This window comes from Aegilops tauschii, chromosome 4 (genome assembly GCF_002575655.3).
Source record: "Aegilops tauschii subsp. strangulata cultivar AL8/78 chromosome 4, Aet v6.0, whole genome shotgun sequence".
Taxonomy (NCBI): domain Eukaryota; kingdom Viridiplantae; phylum Streptophyta; class Magnoliopsida; order Poales; family Poaceae; genus Aegilops; species Aegilops tauschii.
The window spans coordinates 242,611,210-242,621,701 of NC_053038.3; positions in this window are offsets into that span (position 1 = coordinate 242,611,210).

Below are 10,492 nucleotides of genomic sequence, written 5' to 3' on the forward strand. Positions count from 1 at the left end.
GTTCTGTAATACATCATCCCGCAACTAAGTCATTAGTCACATTGCTTGCAAGGCTTATCATCCCAAAGATGCCCCTCCGATACTCGGAGTGACAAATCCTAATCTCGATCTATGCCAACCCAACAAACACCTTCGGAGACACCTGTAGAGCATCTTTATAATCACCCAGTTACGTTGTGACATTTGATAGCACACAAGGTGTTCCTCTGGTATTCGGGAGTTGCATAATCTCATAGTCAAAGGAATATGTATAAGTCATGAAGAAAGCAGTAGCAATAAAACTTAATGATCATTATGCTAAGCTAACAGATGGGTCTTGTCCATCACATCATTCTCCTAATGATGTGATCCCGTGCATAAAATGACAACACATGTCTATGGTTAGGTAACTTAACCATCTTTGGTTAACGAGCTAGTCTAGTAGAGGCATACTAGGGACACTGTGTTTTGTCTATGTATCCACACATGTAAGTTTCCGGTTAAATGAATAATAAAAATTTATCATGATATAAGGAAATATAAATAACAACTTTATTATTGCCTCTAGGGAATATTTCCTTCATATTTATTGCTTTTGTTTCAATAAAGTGCCAAGTAAAGCCTTTGGGATAGTGTGGATGATAGTTGACTTGATTCTGTCCAAAAACAGAACCTTTTGTGCTCAGTCCAGGAATTTTGAAAATTCACTGGAATGTGCTTTTGATCTGAATTTTTTATAGGTGATAGATATACAAATTCCCTACGTTCTCCTAATTTTGCAGAAGTTTTGGAGTAGCATAAGTTTGGTTGGAGTACAGATTCCTACACACTGTTCTGTTTTTGACAGATTCTGTTTTCAATGCATAATTTGCTTGCTTTCTAGTTTCTATGGCTTATATTGCTCAATATAAATTGTGGAAATGATATGGTATAGTAGGCATTGTGTGAGAACAATTATGAATCTGGTCTTTGGCAGTGCCAAAAGTGAGTGGTTTGCTCTTTATCATACTAACCTATCTCACGAAGTTTTGTTAAGTTTTGTGTGATTGAAGTTTTCAAGTTTTCGGTGAGATATCGATATGAGGAGAATAATGAGTGACAAGACCCTAATATTGGGGATGCCCAAGGCACCCCAAGGTAATATTGAAGGAATATCCAAGCAACTAAGCTTGGGGATGCCCCGGAAGGCATCCCCTCTTTCGTCTTCAACATTATCGGTAATCTCACTTGGAGCTATGTTTTCATTCGTCACATGATATGAGTTTTACTTGGAGCATCATTTTCTTTTGTTAGGCTTTGCTTGCTGTTATTTATAATATTTTTTTCATCTTTCTTTTCAATAAAAATGCCAAGGATAGCCTTTACCATGCTTATTTTGCAAGTCTATGTGTTGCTGTTTCAAAACAGAAAGTTTATCGTTGTTGCAAAAATTCCTGAGAATAGTCAGAATGTGATAAAATGTTGAAACTTTTTGCACAATAAGCTCTGATAAATTTTCTACAGCATGGTAAATTTTCATAATTTTTGGAGTTAAAAAAGTATTGATACTCTTGCATTCTTTACAGACTATACTGTTTTGGCAGATTGCTGTTATGTTTGCATTGTTTGCATATGTTTGCTTGTTTAATGATTCTATTTGAGGATAGGAGTATTGAATATGCAGAGTCATTTAGTATGCAATGTTGAATAATAATTTTAGTGATTTTCTATAGTAGAGAATGATAAGGTTTTTGCATTGGTTTATACTAACTTATCTCACGAGTTCTTGTTGAGTTTTGTGTGGATGAAGTTTTTAAGATTTAGGGAAACCGTGGTATAAAAGGAATTAAGGAGACACAAAAGCTCAATCTTGGGGATGCCCAAGGCACCCCAAGATAATATTTCAAGAAGTCTCAAGCATCTAAGCTTGGGGATGCCCCGATAGGCATCCCACCTTTCTTCTTCAACAATTATCGATTAGTATCGGTTGAGCCTAAGTTTTTGCTTCTTCACATGATATGTGCTATTCTTAGAATGTCATTTTATTTTCATTTTGCTTGCTGTTTTAATACTTAAATCTGAAAGTTTTTAAATAAGAGAGAGTCCACAATTAGCTACCTATTTACTTAACTACTCGCTTGATCTTCACTTATATCTTTTTGGAGTAGCTTGTCATTTACTCTTGTGCTTCACTTATATCTTATGAGTAAATTGTTGAATGAAATGAATATCATGAAGTTGAAATTATATCATGCCTAGTAGTAGCTTCACATTGGGTTTAGAAAGTGAAATCTTTTGAAGCTTGACAATCACAATATTGGTCATACAAGCAATTCATGAATGATTAGTAGAAGGAAGAGACCTTTCACATGCAAATACACTATCTTGGAAATCCTTTGTGATTGTGAGCCCCCATCAAAATATTATATGCCAAAATTGTTGAGGTTGGACAAGGAAGACAACGTAATGATTTATGTTTGTGCACATTCACATAGAAGCTATATTGTCATAGATCCTTCAACATGTGGTGCTTGCCCCCATCTTTGCTAGCCAAAAATTCCGCACCAAGTAGAGATACTACTTGTGCATCCAAAAACCCTTAAACCCAAATCTTATTTTCAAGAGTCCACCACACCTACCTAAGGATTGAGTAAGATCCTTCAAGTAAGTTGTCATCGGTGCAATAAGGCAATAAAAATTGCTTCTAAAAGTGTTAGATCCTTTAGTGTAAGAGAAAATTGAGCGTTGTACGAACTTGTGATGGCAAAGAATAAAAGCGACAGACTGCATAATAAAGGTTGCCATCATAAGGGGCAATATAAAGGTTGCTAGCATAGAAACAAAAAGCGCATGGCAACCTCTGCTTCCCTTTGCGAAGAGCCTACCTTTTACTTTTATGTATTTACTTTCATGCAAGAGTCAAAGTTTTTCTCTTTATTCCTTTTTATTTTCCCTTTTGGCAAGCATAATGTGGCGAGGAAAGATCTAGGCACATATATCCAGTTGGATATGGGTAGCATGAGTTATTATTGTTGACATCACCCTTGAGGTGAATACATTGGGAGGCGAAATTATAAGCCCCTATCTTTCTATCTGTCCGGTTGGAACATTTTGCTCATGTGTATGCGGTGAGTGTTAGCAATCATAGAAGACTATATGATGGTTGAGTATGTGCAGCTCTTACTTAGACTCTGTTGAATAAGTTGAATTCCAATTGTTTGGTGACTAAGAATATAGGTTGTTGAGTTTCAAGAAAATTCATTGTTTGGACCTTAACATGTGAATTGGTTGCTACTTTGTCATGATGAGTTTTATGAGAAAGAGTTGCTGTTATGATGCTAGGGAAAGTGATTGAAATTATCATTGATCAAACTTATGCACTTTGCTAGCATTCACACTTCATAAATTATTTCTTTTATCATTTACGTACTCGAGGACGAGGAGGAATTAAGCTTGGCGATGCTGATACGCCTCCAACGTATCTATAACTTATGAAGTATTCATGATGTTATATTATCATTCTTGGATGTTTTATAATCATTTTATAGCAAATTTATATCATTTTTTGGGACTAACCTATTGACATAGTGCCCAGTGCCAGTTGTTGTTTTTGCTTGTTTTTACATCGCAGAAAATCAATACCAAACGGAGTCCAAACGCAGCGAAACTTTTTGTGGATTTTTTATGGACCAGAAGACATCCAATGGGCTAGAGTAGCACCTGGGGGGTGCCCCGAGGGGGGCACAACCCTCCAGGGCATGCATGGGCCCCCAGGCGTGCCCCGATGGTTTGTGCCCACATCGGTGGCCTCCCGCACCCCCTCTTCGCCCTATAAATTGTCAAATATTCCAAAAACCCTCGGGGTAACCCTAGATCAGAAGTTCCGCCGCCGCAAGCCTCTGTAGTCATGAAAAACCAATCTAGACCCCGTTCCGGCACTCCGCCGGATGGGGAGATAATCACCGGTGGCCATCTTCATCATCCCGGCGGCCACCATGATGAGGAGGGAGTAGTCCACCCTCGGGGCTGAGGGTTTGTACCAGTAGCTATGTGTTTAATCTCTCTCTCGTGTTCTTGAGATGGCACGATCTTGATGTATCGCGGGCTTTGTTAATATAGTTGGATCATATGGTATTTTCCCCTCTCTATCTTGTTGTGATGAATTGAGTTTTCCCTTTGAGATTTCGTTTTATCGGATTGAATACTTTTATGGATTTGAGAACACTTATGTATGTCTTGCTATGAATACCCGTGTTGACAATGGGGTATCGTATTGATTCACTTGATATATGTTTTGGCACTCAAGTCGCGGATTCCCGAGGTGACATTTGGGTAATCTATGCATGGGGGTTGATGCACGTTCTTGTCTTTGTTTCTCCGGTAGAAATCTTGGGGCACCCTTTGAGGTTCTTTGTGTTGGATTGAGTATTATGAATCTGAAATTATTTGGTGTTATTTTAGTACGAACTCTTGGATAGATCAATCGGAAAGAATAGCTTTGAGGTGGTTTCGTACCCTACAAACAATTTCTTCTTATGTTCTCCGCTAGATAGGAACTTTGGAGTGACTCTTCATCGCACTTTGAGGGATGGTTATATGATCCAATTATATTAGCATTATTGAGAGATTGCACTAGGGAAAGTACGGACCCTAGGCCTCATTTTCAAGCATTGCAATACCGTTTGTGCTCCATTTTATCAATTGTTACCTTGCTGTTTTTTATTGTTCCTATTACAAAAATCAATATCTACTATAATTACTACACTTTTATCACCATCACTTCGCCGAACTAGTGCACCTATACAATTTGCCATTGTATTTGGTGTGTTGGGGACACAAGAGACTCTTTGTTATTTGGTTGCAAGGTTGTTTGAGAGAGACCATCTTCATCCTACGGCTCCCAAGGATTGATAAACCTTAGGTCATCCACTTGAGGGAAAATTTCTACTGTCCTACAGAACTCTGCGCTCGGAGGCCCAACAAGAGTCTACAAGAATAAAGTTGTGTAGTAGACATCATATTCCCATGGCCATATTTTGATATATCAGAGAGAGAGAGAGAGAGAGATGAGTCACTTGGGTGAAGTCAAAGAAATGCCCAAGTGATTAAGTCCAAATGAGATGATTCAAAACTCAAATTCATATCAAAATGCAATAAAAATCCAGAAAAAGAAAGAGGGCAAAAACTAGGGTGTCACATATTCTGAGATGATGGCCTCCGGAAATCAAAACAAAAACACTCCTGAAAAGCTTCGAATGGTTGTGAAAGGAATTCTCACAATCGAAACCAATTGAGAGGATAGCAATAAGCTTGAACCATGAATCTTCAAAAGAATGGAGCAAGATTTAGAGAAAAACTCTTCTTCGGTCTTCAATGCTGGAAAAGAGAACGAAGAACACCACCATGAATTGTTGAAACACTCTGGAACAATAAAGAATAGGAAGGTTGAACCAAAGATGAAAGAATTCGAAAGTGAACTTGGAGGATACATTTGGCTGATGAGAATTCATTCTTACGTCAAACATGGAAATGAATTTGAGAATAACTCTGATTTTTTAGAAGAGTTAGGTAAGATCCTCGGGAAAAGACATGTGTGTTATGGGCCCACTCAAAAGAAACACCGTTGAAACAATTTTTGAAGAGATATTGCACCGGATGAATTAAATGGCTACAACCTCAAAATATCTTGAACGGATTAAGAATGGAATAGCGAATCTTCTGAGATATCTTCAACACTCCGGAAAAAAATGAACAACGAGAGGTGAATGATTAAGAGGTGCACCGGCATGAGAAAGCATTTGAAACGAGGAAATGGATATGACTAGCACCGAAAGCTTGAATTTAGTCCACCAGAAAAGGAAGGAGAATGAAGAATGATAAACTTGTAGCTCCTGAGCATTTTCATGAGGAACCGCCGGATGAAACTTGTAAGAGAAGTACGACGAAAATTCACATAAATAAAAGGATACTTGATTAAGAAATCTGAGGCCTTGGAGAAAAGGGTGGGACGGTGGAAAAAACAAAGGCAACTTGGGACAGATGAAACGAACACCGTTGGGAAAACTGAGAATTGATCTTGCAAATGGGGAAAATGATAGGATCATCTTGAAGAGAAGCGCACCGGTTGGGAAAGAATTGCATGACAATCTCGATGATCAAGATGGATCAGTACTCCCATAGAAATATGAGAACACAACTTAGGAAAAAGGTATGGAACAACACTCATAACGTCAAAGCAACTCGAATATCACAACCCAAAACAAAACAAAGGATTTGGCTTGCAGAATAAGCCTGAAACAAACATATGATAGAGATTTGATCCGAAATTTTCATGGTGGGGCCCACACGGGCTCGATCATACAACACCATCATGTATAAGGCAGTGCACATGACATACGAAGCGTCCCCGAGCCATAGCAAAGCTACACAAGGCTCATTAAGACACAACAAGACCACTATAAAACCGACCGTATACAGGTGGACCACTAGACGTCGAACCCCAATCTCGTATCATGCATTTGTCAGAAAGATATCCTGGGTAACTACTTGAACTCCCACCTAGGAACTCCCGAAATTTTCTGGTTATGCAATCTAGTCCAACGGATACAAGGAGAAAAAATAATCACACAACTCCTAGCAGAACTCTACGCTCCAAATGTATCACATCCGCCAACAAATAACCAAGGAAACCTCAGAAAAACTCGTGTACCTCAGACCTTCGTAAACAACAATGATACTAGTCATGGAAGATCATCCATGCTATCTCCTTCAGTACCGGGGATAAGTTACATCACTATTTGCCACCGTGAAAAGTATAGCAGTGTTTCGATATCGGCGTCCTCTGGTATTCCGGAACTGAAATAATCGCGAATGTGACAAGAACCCCTTGGAGGTCAACTCCCCGGAAGAAGTGAAATCAGACAGGAGGCACCAAGAACAGAGTTCCATCACATCGATATCGCAGCGATCCCAACAATACCCGCGTGATCCTAAAAAAATTGAGTGAGAAGAGTACTAGAATCCAAACACCTATGTCGCAAGTCCTCACCAGAGTGACGAAGGGGATAAGGAGTAAAAATAATTCCTACTCTCCGATATATATCCAGGACTCAAAATAGTTTTTTTCTAGACTCGAAAACGACAACGATTCGATCATTCAAGGGGGCTCCTGCGGTCAGTAAGGCTCTGATACGAAGTTGTAGCGCCCAAGATGCAATTCTATTATGATCCCATTCTAAATTAATGATTGGGGCAGAATCACATTTCGAGCGCATAGCAAGGTGGATATCATTACAACATACCATGTACTGAATAGATGAGAATACCAGATAAAGGCTTACACTCGCCACAAGCTACATCATGAATACATGAATACATCAATACATAGTAATCATCATACAGAAGAGCAGGATCCGACTATGGATAAAACCAAACGAAAATAAGAACGACATCCACCCTGCTAATCCCAGGCTCCCGACCCGAAAACTATCCCTTGATCGATGAAGAAGAAGCACAAGAAGAACTCCAAAGCAAACATGCATCGCTCTCACATCAAAGCATTACTTTACATGTACCTGCACCTATTGTTGTAGTAATCTGTGAGCCACGCAGACTCAGCAATCCCATTACCATGGGTATCAAAACTAGCAAAGCTTAATGGGTACGGAATGGTTAAGTGGTGAGGTTGCAGCAGCAAAGCATTAAGCACAAAGCATTTGTATGGTGGCTAACTTACGATTACAAGAGTAAGAAGAGTAAACTACGCATAACATTCGCAAACTAGTAATGATCAATAAGTGATCCTGAACTACTTACGAGTCAAACATAACCCCACCGCGTCTCTTCCCGAACCCTCAAAAAGAGACGATCATGGTTACGCATGCGGTTGGTGTATTTTATTTGTGTTTAGTACCAAGTTCTCTACAACCGGATATTATAAATTTCCAAATCGCCACATAACCGTGGGCACGGCTTCCGAAAAGATTTAACCCTACAGGGGTGCTCCAACTTAATCCATTATAAACTACCACACGCATCCGATGGAACATCCTCACACCATGTAGAAGACGATGCTTACGATAAGGAATCCCGGTGGACAAGTCACTCGTCAAATGTGCAAATAAACTAGCAAGACCACCCGGTTTGTTTTCACCTCGATAAGAGCTGCGCGTATCTCGTTCTCAGGACACAACCATCTATGCGAAGTGGAATATAGCCAAAATACCATCGAGTTGCCCCGAGGCGGCACCGCCGACTGCTAGGCAGGTGGACCAACACTCATGAGGACCACTATCCCGGTTTGTTGATTAATTATCCATGTGGGCCGGCAGGTCCCTATGCAAGTTTTAGTTGTTATTAGGCAAATAGTAAAACCAACATTGGGTCTTGCTGGAAGAGTTAAACCTAAGCGAATGATCAGGGGGGTCCCCATAAAACCTCACACATGTTAGGAGCGCTCATCATGGAATATAGCACCTGTATGACGGAAACTAAGGCGGCATGAGTGGAACAAAACACCAGGCAAAAGGCCGAGCCTTCCATCCATTGCCAAGTATATAGGTGCTTTAATTAAATAAGAGGTATTGTGATATCCCATGATATCCATGACCCAACATGGAACAACCTGCAACTGCACCTGCAACTAGCAACGTTGTAAGATGGGCTGAACAACGTAGTAACGTAGCCAAACAACGGTTTGCTGGGATGGTGGAAGGTTAGAGACTTATCATGGCAATTTGGGAGGCTGACAAAGAAGTGGTAGGTAGCTTGACATAGCGATAGCATCGAGACAACTAGCAAGCAAAGATAGTAGTGATATCCAAGGTAATGATCATCTTGCCTGAAATCCTGCTAGGAAGAAAACCGAGTCCATGAAGTAGACGAACCAACGTAGTCGAATGAATCCTCACAATCGCAACATTACCGAAACCATCGGGAAGAAGGACAAGCAGAAAGAAGCAAACAACACGGTAAACCAACAAGCACAATCATGACATGATGCACAACCAAGTATGATGGATGTCTGGTTTAATGTGGCTTGGCATGGCAAGAGCAACAATCGCATACTACAAATTAAGTGGAGCTCAATATGCTATGAGTTGCGTATTGATGAAACACCACATTCAATTAGTTAGTTTGCTCTTGTTTATGTACATGACAAGAGTAAATGTTGGTTAACATGGCAAAAGGTGAACCATAATTAATCTACCTATCTAGGCAAGTTAAATGAGGCCGGAATCAACAAACAACAATTCCGAAAAATCCCCGTATGCATATTTGGAATTTGCTACTGTTCTGCGTAAAGCACAATTTTAATGTTGTTAAACAACAAATAAAGTGCACCAAGTTAACCTTCACATTTTTTCACTCCATTTACATATAAAGTTTATTTAAATCGGAGCTACAGTTAATTAGTTACGAAATAAACCATTTTAACATGTCAATCATGTTAGTTAATGCAAACAATAATTTTAAAACATTTTTTTACCATGGATAAGAGTTGCAAATTATGAAACTACATGAAATTCTAAGAATTTTACATATATAAGTTGTTTAATTCCGATGCACGGTTATGGAGTTATTAAATGCATGATCATGAGGTTTTTTGTAAAACCGTAATTATTCAGATAAACAGATAATTCGTCCCATGAAAAAAAAATGTGTCGGGCTGAAATCTGGATCGACTGGGTTGCTCACTATGGGCTGAGGCCCAGGTCGGTGGAGAGGTGGAGACAGGCCAGCAGGGACAGCGCACTGGGCTTGGGACGCGCTGGGCCTTGGCAGCTTGGCTGGAGGCGGTCGATGGAGAAGTCAACGCGGGCGAGCGACAGAGGAACGACTACAGAGGAGGTGACGCGAGCAGGGACGGTCTCTGGCCTGTTTCAGCCAGATCTAACGACGACGCGCGCAGGGACGACGAACTTGGCGCGGGGGAGCATGGATCCTCGGCGGGGCACTCAAGGAGGACCCGATCCGACCAGGGGGATGCCGGACCTAGCCGGTGGCGGCGAGGCAGAGTAGGACCAGCGGTGGACCTCCATGGGGTGGCCTTGGATGGTCTGCACGAGGAGACGAGGGGAAGGCAACGTCTTGAAGGCAACGGCGTCGTGGGGATGACCATGATGCTCATGCGAGTTTCATGGAGAGAGAGAGAGAGAGAGAGAGAGAGAGAGAGAGAGGGTGAGAGAGAGGGTGAGAGAGGGATCCAGAGGGAACAAGAGAAGAAGAAGGGAAGGAGATGCAACGGGTCATGGTGGCTGCCGGTGACGAGGCCCTCGGGCAGTGGCGCGCTCGGGAGGAGCTCTGGATTGGGGCTCCTCCCCCGATCTGGAAGCTCGGGTAGGTCGGGGAGGCGGGGTTTTGGCGACGAGGAGACAGGAGGTCTCGGGTGCCATGGCTGCAGGGGGCACGCGGAGAGCTTGGCCAGATGTGTCCACGACCTGCAGCGGCAGCAGTCAAAGGGGCCTGCGGGCGGCACTGAAAGCGAGGAGGAGCGGCACGGCTGTGGGTTGGTTCGATGCTGAAAACGAGGGAG